At 41.5% G+C, this 12,711-nt stretch overlaps 1 protein-coding gene across 7 annotated transcripts in view; it reads right to left on the bottom strand.

Moving 5' to 3' along the window:
- The window catches only part of LOC118112000 (protocadherin alpha-C2), a 169,813-nt gene that overhangs the window by 107,856 nt on the left and 49,246 nt on the right, over window positions 1–12,711 (bottom strand). The window lies entirely within an intron of this gene.

Genomic DNA, 12,711 nt, shown 5'->3' on the forward strand with positions numbered 1-12,711 from the left:
ATTCTGTAGATAACATGATTTGATTTGAAAATATTAATAACCATCACAGACTGAGCCGCAGTCATCTGTTAACCCCAAACAGCAATAACAATAATAGCTCACATGACCTGTTCAATTTTCCTAATGTATATCAACACAAAATAGTATGTCCCATAAATGCAAGGACAATAGATAGAGCATGTTGTAGGATATTTATATATATACAAGCACCCACATGCAAAGATCACCTGGTCCATCAGCCGCAGAAGATGAAATTCAATGATTCATTTGTAGGTCACTGCTTATGCTGCAGCAGCGACCTTATCGGACTTCAGACTGGATTATATTCCTCATAAAATCAACATGACACATAATGATCATGATGCGACAGTTTACTCAGCACGTTAGAGAAATCATCCAGGCGTCCAATCTGCTTTGTGGCCTGCTGACACTATGACCTTTTTTTCTAGACCGAATGCACAAGACATTTAATTGTGTTCATAAGCACCTGCACCTTCACAAATTGCACCTTTACAAGAAATGATAAATGAACTACAATATTGTCTACAATCCACAAGTGAAGCATGTATTCTTCAGCCCACACACAGTATAGGGATGAGGCTGTAGGACTGAAGGGTTATTAGGCCCTGTAGAGGAAACCCTGATTGCTTCCTGCAGATGTGATAGATGCTGAACACACTGAGCCTCCTCCTCCAATTCCAGATACAGCTCCTCTGGGAAGCACCTGCAGAGGGGTCAGTGAATCTATTTATAGTTCTGTATGCATTAATGCAGAAACAGTAGATTATTCTTCCAAACATGTATAAATTCACACATGTGTTGCATTAGTTGGTAAACAAAGTCCTCGTGAAGGCAGTATTTCACATTTTATTAATGAAGTCTCTTTGCATTGATCAAAGTCACATTTCCTGAGGATATGATAATTGGTTTGCTGAATAATTAATAATGAATAAATGGCGGTTTAGGAAAAAATACACAGTGTTGGGAGCCGTGCATAACAAATCCTGTGGTTAAATACATGTGTGCCAGTTAACCTGCTTGTCTGTCTGTGGTTTATACCTTTCACGTGGTGAAGTTGAAGGAGAAACAGCACAAAGCAATGATAGCAGAGAGAAGGTGAGGGGAGGGGGTGGCATGGGCGGAAGCAGTCGACAGCAGCGTTTGAGGCGTGTTCACTGCATAATTAAAGGGCTTCCACCACATACAGTCACCAAATTAGCTCCTGAATCTCCTCCATACTAATGATTTCATGGTAGTCCTTAGCATAGCCATCAGGTGTGTGTGTGTGTGTGTGTGTGTGTGTGTGTGTGTGTGTGTGTGTGTGTGTGTGTGTGTGTGTGTGTGTGTGTGTGTGTGTGTGTGTGTGTGTGTGTGTGTGTGTGTTGTCAGGGTGTGTACCTCACTGTTCATTTGTGTGAGAGGAGATGGGGGAAGGGTGCTATCTGAACATGCTCCAAGGCGAGACCCTCCCCCCTTCCCTCTCTCCTTCTGCACAGCTCTCTTATCTCCATAGCAACACACACACACATATACACTCAATGCAAAGCAATGGTTTTATTTAAAAAAAGTAATACACTACTTGATTTCCACCTCCACATTTCTGTGCACTACTGTTCCGTTTCATTCTGCACTTTCATCTTTCACATCGTAATGACAGCTCCAAAACACAAACCACACTCCAGTGCATGTTGGCTGTCCAGGGCTGCAGCTGAGCTGCTCATGCATTGGTAATGTAGCACTGCAGCACCATATTCACTCTGACATATCCACTTCAGCAGCAGTGCCTGCTTCTCCTACCACCCCCACAGCCCCACAGAAAGGGTGACCTTTGCACACTGCCATGCCCAACCCACTGCACCCTCTCTGGGCCAGGACCCAGGAGACCACCCCCACTTCTGCAGTCTGCACACCACATCCTGCTTCGTGTGACGAGATACTGATGTCACTGTGCTGTTTTTGTGCGGAGTAGTGCTCATCACGACACAAGGGGGCAACCTACTCCTTTTGCATGTTTCCTTCCTTACTCAGTGTGTATCTTGTTACTGTTAAGACCTTTTTATTTCCCCTTTTTCTTTGTGTACCGATGTGCTGCTGAACCGAATTCACCACATTCGCTGCAGATTCTCTGATGAACAGCTTTGATATGGCTCATACAGTGTGACTATAGAACCACACCCAAATGCAGCAGCACTCAAGTGACTTAGATCTGCTAAAAATGTAGGGAGATGAATGGAGATAAGGATGTAAAAGATTGGTGTAATGTATAAGAGAAAAATTGTGTTTTCCTGAGAGAATACTTTTTTGTGTGTTTTTGTAAATAGCATCAACATCCATACACAGACATGCACAGAAAAGAAAGGGACAGTTTAGGGTTTTACAAAACATCACCGTGACCATGGAATTGTATAACCTTAACCAAAATAACAATCTGTACCTAAAGCCTAAGAAACCTAAGGAGTGAATTTAGTTGTGATTATTAATGCTACAGAACAGATTGTTACCAGTTGAAAAAGGCTCTTTTAAGAATTGTATTTCAAAGTAAAACATCCCTCCTCCTTCTCATGCTGCTTATGAAAAAGTCATGCACAGCTGCAAAAGCCACACACACAAAATTACTGAAAAATCCCCCAGACGTCATTTACAGCACACACACACACGAAAATACACACAAAAAAGGCTTTTGTTATTGGCCTGAGGCTGTAAAGATTTGGCTGTGCTCCCCATGTCCCTACTTCTGCCTCACACATGTGGCTGAGAGACAGAGAACAGTGCTGTGGCATATTCAGCTCCACTTGCAGCTTCAGTTTGAAAGAGGGAGTGCAGTTGAGAGGAGAGGCCGTGTCAGAAACAAAGGGATGTTTCTGACATGTGATTTCAGTAGAAGGGAACAGAGAAAGACGTGGGGGGAAATATTAATCACTCTCATACTTAATCTAACCGCCACTTAATCATTTATTTCCAAATCTGTGCTCGCCTCCGCTGGTTTCTGGAGGAAGTAGGACAGGGGCGTGTCCATGGAAACATGAGCCGGAACAAGATGAAAACCAGGACACAGCAATATGGAGGATGCCCAAACGCACACATGCAAACACCCCTGAGATAAAACTAGAAGCACAGTACCACAGTGTTCACTCATTTGGAAAGTGATGGCACAATGCCCAAATATCACATGATTAGTTACTCGACTGTAAAACAACAGGCAGGAGAAACAGCATGTCGTTGCTGCTGATGAGATTGTTCCACTCAGTGGTGTCACAAGCTGCCAGCACTCAATTTGAGAGACAGGACAGTAGAGTTTGAGTTTAATTCACACATTGTTAATCTAACTAACTATTCCTAAGGCATTTTATATACAGTACTGTCTATACTTCTTCACAGTTGTACAGACACTGGTAACAAGTAAAAGGATGTTCATAAAGGCTCCTTACAAATGTGCAGTCTGTGCAAAGAGGCCATGGACTGTGAAAGATAAACTATCCTAATCTTATTAGACATTTTCTATCATAATCTGTCATTACATAAAGTCAACTGAAACAGGGTTTGTCAGTAATATTTAATTAATAGTCATTAGTAGCATCAACAGCATGAACTGCAGTGATTTCTTTTTTAGGAATGAATGATCAGGGTCTGTGTGATTTCCGTGTGTGTGTGTGTGTGTGTGTGTGTGTGTGTGTGTGTGTGTGTGTGTGTGTGTGTGTGTGTGTGTGTGTGTGTGTGTGTGTGTGTGTGTGTGTGTGTGTGTGTGAGAAAAGTGAAGGTCGGGGGAGACGAGCACAAATAGAAACAATGTTCGTCTGTGCCTGAATTTTATTCATGTATATTTAAGTGAGATGCCATGTCTGTGTCTCTATTAAAATAAAATGTTAAAATCTAACCAAGTAAACAGGCTGGGACCGCAGTGGCGCAGACATGGTTGAATTTTACAGACCCTCTGTGGAAACTGCCAATAATTAAAAGGATCCATAATATGCCCTGGTGACAGCAGAGATGCCGTAAAAATCTGATTGGTCAGCTGGGATCAATGTGACTGTGTAAGCGACACTCTGATTGGCTCAACATTGTGCCTAGCGACAAAGGCAGTGTCCGATAGATCAGTGATTTCACAGGGAGCACCCGTAATTAATTCACTGCCTCCCTCCCTTGTATCCATAGTGACGCAGATGCCGACCTCGTCACAGCCCCTCCCCACACCCCCTCCCGCACCCCTCTTTATGAGCACCCAGTACACACTGTACACCAAGGACAGGACATTTATTCCTCCCTTTTCACGCTCATACACAGACCTATGAATTCAAATACAGATTACTTTTGGACTTAAAAGCCTTTCCTTATCCATATTGCGCATATTCACTCATACAAAAACAGCATTTAATATAATAGAGGATACACAGGCTGCCTTTACACACTCTCTCTCTCTCTCTCTCTCTCTCTCTCTCTCTCTCTCTCTCTCTCTCTCTCTCTCTCTCTCTCTCTCTCTCTCTCTCTCCCACAGAGCAACAGCCTAAACCGAACATTTTTTTTTGTGGGATTAAGAATAAATCTAGCTGCACAGTCAGGCATGGATAACCCAGATTTGTCAATCACACGGTTCCCTGGGGATGAGGGCATGGACTGTGTTTGGTTTAAATCAGACAGAATGGAAAATGGGCCAGGACCCGCTCTCCGCCGATCAATAATGATACAAAAAAGCTCGATAGCAATACCAGTCGATGGGCCACAGCATACAGAGCGTCAACATGCTAAATAATTGAATGTATTGACACACAGACACACATACTGCACTGAAGAAGCATCGAGTAATTTCCATTTTCTGCCACAAGGGGGAGTCTTTTCCCCCCTTTCTTTGTTCTCCACATCAGTTTTCACATGCGCATGCAGGCTCACTGGTGTCAGAGGAAGGGGAAGCCATAAAGCCCTAATATAAGATTAGCACACTCACACACAGCCTCGGTGTCTGCCACACTTCTCCGGAAATGAAAACGTCAACTCGCCCAGATGGGAGAGGAGATGTGGATGTGTCTAACAATATCTGCACATTTCCATCCATGCTGATGCAAATCAAAACAAAGAGGTGAAGTGAGAGGGATAATTCAATCACACACAACTGAAAACTGCAGAATACAAGGCCTCTTTAATGGAGTACTTGCATATGTTGTTGTTTACAACGTCAAATCGTTTTTTTTTCTTTCACACACAAGGTGGTGTCTCATTAATATGTTCCTTGCATCATCACATTATACATGTATGTAGTCCTGTGTAATGTCTATTTTTACTTTCTTATCTGTCATGAAGTATTGAATATGCAGCAGGCAGTGCTGCATGTGAAATGCATTGCAGGTGCAGGAGGCCTGCTGCACTAGGGCTTGGCCCATTTCTTAAAAAGAAAAAAAAAAAGGGGTCTGAATAATAGAGGAGAGTGCCGGCCTGCAGAGGATCAGATCCTGGAAACGGTTGAAATGGTTTTGTGAGGTTGCTCCACTTTTTCATAGACAATGAAGATAACTATTTATAAAATAATGAATTGCCTACCAATCATTTAAGCTTGTGCTCCATCGCGGCCGCTCTCTGAGAATAGCAAACACCATCCACCACTCTCGTCAGCATCAAAACTTAAACAGCTACACGGACGTCACCCAGGCATGTGTAGTAAAAGAGGCTTCTTATGCTGCAGTGATGATGATGAGGATAGTGCAGGATGCATTTCAGCTTGTGTGTGAGTGGTATGTTAATTGTATTAAATGTTCATTAATCTTGACAGTGTTTTTGAGGTTGAAGTTTGTGGTGCTGTTGAATTGTATTGTGTTAGTCTGAGAGTAAATATTTGACACATCATAGAAAAGATTGTAAATGAATTTAAGAGATAGTGTGTATTGAAAAATCTTTCGAGATTTCTGGCTTTTATGCACATGGCACTGTGACAGTAAAGGCACAGATAACAGACAAGGTCAAAACAAACACAAAGTAGGCCTATAGAGGTAAAAACTTGAAAGCAGCCTGGAGATTATAGTCTGTAATTTGAGGGAAAGTAGCATCCTAATGTACACTGTGTGCTGCTGACTCTTCATGGCATCATTAAGATGATTCCACCTAATCGCATTAGAGGAGCACCACAGTAGAATTACCACTTTACACACTTTACACAAGCCTTAATCCAGGACAGCTGGGAGTGCTGACAGCGGTGGCACAATGGAAACCCTGCTCTGACAGGCATTTCGTATTCAAAACACCTGAAGCAACCAGCACAATGTTTTGTGATTTAAAGCATTTGGCGCCACAAGTAATTACATTCTATACATCACATGGACATCTAGTATTTGGTTTCATACAAGTAAGAATTGCTGCACTGTAACATTACATTCTGATTGCTTATATTATAGTTTATTAATAACCAATATCTTTTTTGTTATATATGCTAGAGAGCCACTGGCACAATTTACTCCAGTTCTCAGTTAGAGGACAAACCAAAGTGAGTCTGGATTAGGACGAACATTAGGGAGTAAACAAGGGATTAGGGAACAATTACTCCAGTCTTATCACAAAGATCCCATTAGCAGTTGCCTGTTAATAAACAGACCAAACTTCTCATTACTGGTCATATTTTTATTTTAACACCTTTGTAGTCTCTGCTCAGTTTTGCTCCTCTTACTCACATTAAGCAGATTTCCCCTTCATTAACTGTAATATGATGCTTAGATTATCTGGCTCAGTATCTAGTCTGGACGATTTAGTTTGGTGTATATGAAAGATTTAGTTTTTTTTTTTAATATTCAGTTCATCACGTGATACATGATCTTGTTATCTGCTATGAATCTCTGCTCATATCTAAACCATCAGCATAGAGAACAGCATGATGTGACACACTGACAGCGGCACTGAGGCCTGAGCTAAATGATCACACATTAGGTGAGACACACAAAGACACAGATTCAACCAAAACTGAATCACAAGTCTATGTTACTGTAAATTCTGACACATTAGATCTAGATTTAAGTGTTGGAGTGATACATGTTAAACCTTGACAGTAGATCATGTACAGCTACACACTATCATTCAATATGTGACACAGCAGCATCTAAAAGAAAGCAACTTACAGTTCTACTAATAATAAATGTACAAATTATTTACCTGAAAATGTCTTTACGGTTATATTTTTTATATTCATATTTAACTAGGAATATGTCATTGACTGAACCATGTTCATGCAGTAGATTATTAACGATCATCCTGATAATTACTTGTGCAGGGACACACAAACCAACTAAAGCAGTCATTTAAGGCCCAAGTCTCTAATCCAGGAACCACAGAGCTCCATCTTGAAATCACATAAACTTGTTTCACAGAATTTATAAGCTGCTACTTTTTTCCCCCGAATTCCTCAACAATGTTTATTAACGATATCACAACCCTATAGTAATATAGTTCAATCTGTGCAACATTACAGAAGTTCCCTCATTAGTAGGAGAATAAATATTGTCAATCTGACGTGAAAAGAAAGGGACAGTTTAGGGTTTTACAAAACATCACCGTGACCATGGAATTGTATAACCTTAACCAAAATAACAATCTGTACCTAAAGCCTAAAAAACTTAAGGAGTGAATTTAGTTGTGATTATTAATGCTACAGAACAGATTGTTACCATTTGAAAAAGGCTCTGTTTAAGAATTGTATTTCAAAGTAAAACATCCCTCTTCCTTCTCATGCTGTTTATGAAAAAGTCATGCACAGCTGCAAAAGCCACATACACAAAATTACTGAAAAATCCCCCAGACGTCATTTACAGCACACACACACACGAAAATACACACAAAAAAGGCTTTTGTTATTGGCCTGAGGCTGTAAAGATTTGGCTGTGCTCCCCATGTCCCTACTTCTGCCTCACACATGTGGCTGAGAGACAAAGAACAGTGCTGTGGCATATTCAGCTCCACTTGCAGCTTCAGTTTGAAAGAGGGAGTGCAGTTGAGAGGAGAGGCCGTGTCAGAAACAAAGGGATGATGAATGAATAAAGCTCTGTTTCCCAACTGCAACCAAACTAAGAATAGCAGACTCAAATGGAAAAAAAGGAGAGATGACAGAGAACAAGGGAGGGCGTAACCCAGCCTCCAAAAAGGTGTCAGCCATTTTCTACCGGCTTGCAGTTACATGGAGAAACAGGAGGGGGCATCATAGAGAGCAGCAGCCAGAGGAAATCAGGATGCGTAGGAGGTGGAGAGGGATGAAGAACACAGAAAGGGATTCTTGGTTTAAGAATGAGAATGATGAGATGTGAACACAATTACAAGGATCTGAGAAAAAAGTGAATGCAAAGGAAAATAATCCAGTATAAGGTTCAGATGAGAGGGATAGAACGCAGTGTTGTACAGTGGGGTAGTGATAAGGAGAACAAAAGCAGGGGACGAGGCGGAGAGAGGGAGAGGGAGTCAGTCGGTGGGAGGAGAGAGTGGGATATGAGTCAGGCTTACAGCATCAACACTCATCTTTCACACCCATGTCTCGTTGTTTTTTTTTCCTTTTCATACTCTGCACCCACTTGATAAGATGGTGGGTAACATGGAAGAAAATATAGTGATTAACATGCCTGTAAACACACACACACACACACACACACACACACACACACACACACACACACACACACACACACACACACACACACACAGCTGAAGTGTGTGTGGCTGCAGGACGTGACATTTGCTAATCTCCCTAATATCATGATAGAATAATACTCGCATTAACCCTAAATGCCCAAGGTCGTGATTTGATTTTTTTAACGACAGATGGTTCATCTAAAAATAAACGCAGCAGACCAACTCTGCAAAATGGAAAGCTACATGTGGGACGAGATGAGTCACTGTTCGGAGCAGCTCACTGGTCCACACTGAAAGGTGACGTCCAGATCCTTTTAAAATAAGAAGAAAATGTATTAAATGTGTTTTGGTTTTAGCTTTATTCGATGTTTAAAAACAGGCTTTCTCTCTGTCATGTGAACACATGCAGTTGATATCAGCACAGTGACTCTGCGGCCCTGAGGGACCATAGATCAATGCATTATATTTCTGCTACTACATAAGCTGAGTGCATCAAGAGAGAGTTGTTTTGTAGTAAAACTATCTGTGACATCAAGTGGAAACTTGCACCTTTTTAAAATGTAAACATTTAGGGATGAATAAAAACAACAAAAAAAGATAATTTACAGCATAACACTCAGGCTTGTTTGTGTTGATTTAATGGCTTTAAAAACAAAAGCCTTTCAGTTAAAGTGATGCAGGATAGGTTCATGCAATTCTTGAACTAAACGTGACATGAAAAGCTTGTCACCTTACAGCAGCAGCATGACACAAATATATCCATGAGCTTACACAGGCAGGTTCTGCCCAGTTTGACCCGAGCACTCTGCGCACTCAATATTGAACTAATTAAACATACTCAAAAAAAAGATCGATACAAAACTGTTGCTGTGTTCGTTTTCACACAGTTTAGACGCAGTCAAAGCCGAGCAGATGGAGTAAGTGATTCTGTCTAAAATCTACACAAATTACAGAAAATGGCCTGTGACAACCTCTAAATAGAATTATATCTTATCTCCACTTACATGTATTAAGTTAGAATATGCAGCTGTGTTGTTGTGAATACCCAAGTAGGAAGAATACACTTGCTATACCATAAAAAATTACCCAGAGTGATTAGTGTGGGGGCAGGGACAAATAGCCACAGGGGGAGGAGAAATCCTGCAGGGACAGACTGGATCCCTCTAACAGCCAACATCTGATCCCATCCATGCATGGCCAGAAATAAATACAACATACGGAATTAATCAGACAAGTGCACGGCACGGAGTGTGTGAGCATTTACCCTCTCTCCACCACAGTGAGCAGTGCAGGGATATTGCTGTAAGAAGGCAATCCTCTTACCAAGGCTTCATCCACTGTGTTAACGGACTGTGCGTCTCCCCTCACCCATTCATACGTCCTCTCAGTCAGAGATCACAACCCTAATCCCATACATCTAGATCTCAGGACACTTCACTGGACGCATGGCTACTCAATCAACTATATGTCTCCACTAGTTTTCCACTTGATGGCGGGCTGTCTTGCACCCAGCCTTGCGCTGACCCCTTAGTCAGTTCAATCCTCCAGGCAGGCGGTGATGAACTAAGCACATGCAGCAGATGTTGTGGCTGTATGAGCACTGATGCCAAACAAGAGCAGAGCAGACGCACATCTGTTCTGATCTCTGTTGATTCAGAAAAAAAAAAGACAAAGCACAGGGCTAACTGTACTTAACGCAGCTAAACACTGGTTATTACATCAGACAGACTGACACAATATATACAGTATGGAATACAATATGTTGTACAGCCCCATCATAGTATTAAAATTATTATTCCTGGTGAGATACCACATGGTCAGATCATTAAAAATAAAGCAAGAGAACGCATGGGCATGATGCAGCACCCTGAGCTTAGCTCTTATCATCCAGCAGGGATTTGAAATGACACATGAAGATAATGTGTGCAAAGGGTTTTCATTAAGGCAATGTTACTGATAAAAGAAGTACGCCTGGCTAACACTCTGGAGAAAGGCCCCAGTGCCTTGATTCAGCTGCAGTGGAGTGATTCTAAAACGAGAGGAGAAAGATCCAACCTACAGGATTCGTCCACATAACCTTGAGTCAATGAACTGAGATGTGATGAAGCTGAGGGCTTATATAACCGAGCGGAGGGAAGAGGAAGAAGGTCAGAGCTGCTCAGAAAATACCAGTCATAAGAGCGATGGAAGTGAGATGAAAAGACAACTATACAGATTTTCTAAAGTTGTTACTATGTGCCTCGATACAAAAGGTCACGAGTGCTAGATAAGCTCACAAATAAAATTGGTGTTTCTTTTTATTTCGCCACGAGAAAACAAAAAACAGGTTTGACCCATATAGCCAGCTCCCATCAAAGCCACACATGGCTCTGAACCAGTCTGGTCATGTTCTAGGACAGATGACAAGGAGCAGTGCCAGGGAGTCTCAGCCCACAGTCGTGAATTTAGCTCGCAGTGGAATTTTTGGCTCAATGACTCTGATTTTTCCCTGTTAGTGAAGAGGCAACAGAAAACAAATATGCATGCCACTTAAAGGTTAAATCCTGCACTTTTGTGTGAATGTATACGAATTTATTCTATGTCTAACACATGTCTGCAATTTCAACAAAGTGTCCCACTCATAAGTGTTGACTTCACATGTTTCATTTGGCTCATACAGTACAGAAAACAATGGTGGCTGCTTGACGTTAAATTAACAAGACTCAAAGTTAATGTCACAACATGTAAATGCTGCACCGCTGACAATAGGTTTGTCTAACTTGATAAAGAGAAGAAACATTTCCCCCTTTTGTCCATCCCCTCTCTGCCACTCCACGTTCAACACACAGCAGCGCACAGACATGCACTAACACTTTATTGACAAAATACAAGCTGCACTGCCGCAGTGTCCGAGTTTGCTGAGATTCACAAAACAACCTCCTGATTCACCAAAACCAGGTCCCTTACAGTCTGGGGAGTGGCAGTGCTGATACAAACACACACACAAACACAAGGAGAGGTTTATATTGTGTTGTTGAAGAAAGACATATCTAACTATTATTGTCCAAGTAATATGCTGTGATGGCTGACACATTTCCAGGCCTAAATAAGTGGTGCACTGTGCCAGCACAGGTCTGGCTTGACACAATGATAAGAGTTGTTTCTTAAACTATTGTTTCAGTGGCAGGCCTGAGCTGCTCTCTCTTTTTTACCCTTTAAGAAATATAACTGAGTGGTTTAAATATTACAGATGAACATTTTATTCATGACTGATAACCTCACTGTCTAGCTTTCTCAAAGTTTTAAATCCTGCTTTATTTCCACATTATGGTTGTCATTTTTTTCTGATTAGAAGCTGCAACAACAAGGGTCAATAGGTGGGGGCTTATCTTAGTAATGTTTGAGTCACAATATGTGTTAAAGTGACTTTAAAACATAATTGACCTGATTGATCGAAGGTAAACAAGGCTTACAGGTAATAGAAATTAACAGAAAGGTGTTTAACATACGAGAGAGCAGTAAGAGGAACAGAAAACATGGAGGCTTAAGGCACATTGGCAGAGAGATTTAATATAACTAAGCAGCGACATTACCTTTCTAAGTCAACACCCAGTGTTTGTTATGTGAATTTTGCACGTTTGGAAGATGCCATCTGTGTCAGGCTCAGCTCAGAGGAGAATGTTTGGTTTAGGATGGAAGATTAAAATCTGAAATAATTAACAAGACAAGACATGCCTTAAATAATAGCAGTAGTCGAGGACATGTGATTTGTGGTGCAGGGCTTTGATTGAATTGACTCACTGTGGGTGTGTCTTTGTTTCTGTCTGAGAGGGAGCACACTCTCCTTGCTCTGCTTTCTCCTTTTTTTTCTCTCCACTGAATCTGTCTCGCAATAAGGTTGTTTAGACACACAAGTGTGTGCGACATGTAGCTGTGTGTGTGTGAAGTGTGAACATAAATATAGATGCAGTTTTCCTTATACCGTACCGTGTGAGTAAATTAGATTACCATCACTGTCGCTGACCTCAATGTGAGTGGCGCCATCCTCCAACAAAGCTTGAGCAATAAGGGAGAGTGTGCCCCACTGACACACAACAGCACACACATGCAGCATCGACAGCCACAACCCTACAGGCATGAGGC

The sequence above is a fragment of the Hippoglossus stenolepis genome, chromosome 7 (assembly GCF_022539355.2).
Source record: "Hippoglossus stenolepis isolate QCI-W04-F060 chromosome 7, HSTE1.2, whole genome shotgun sequence".
NCBI lineage: Eukaryota > Metazoa > Chordata > Actinopteri > Pleuronectiformes > Pleuronectidae > Hippoglossus > Hippoglossus stenolepis.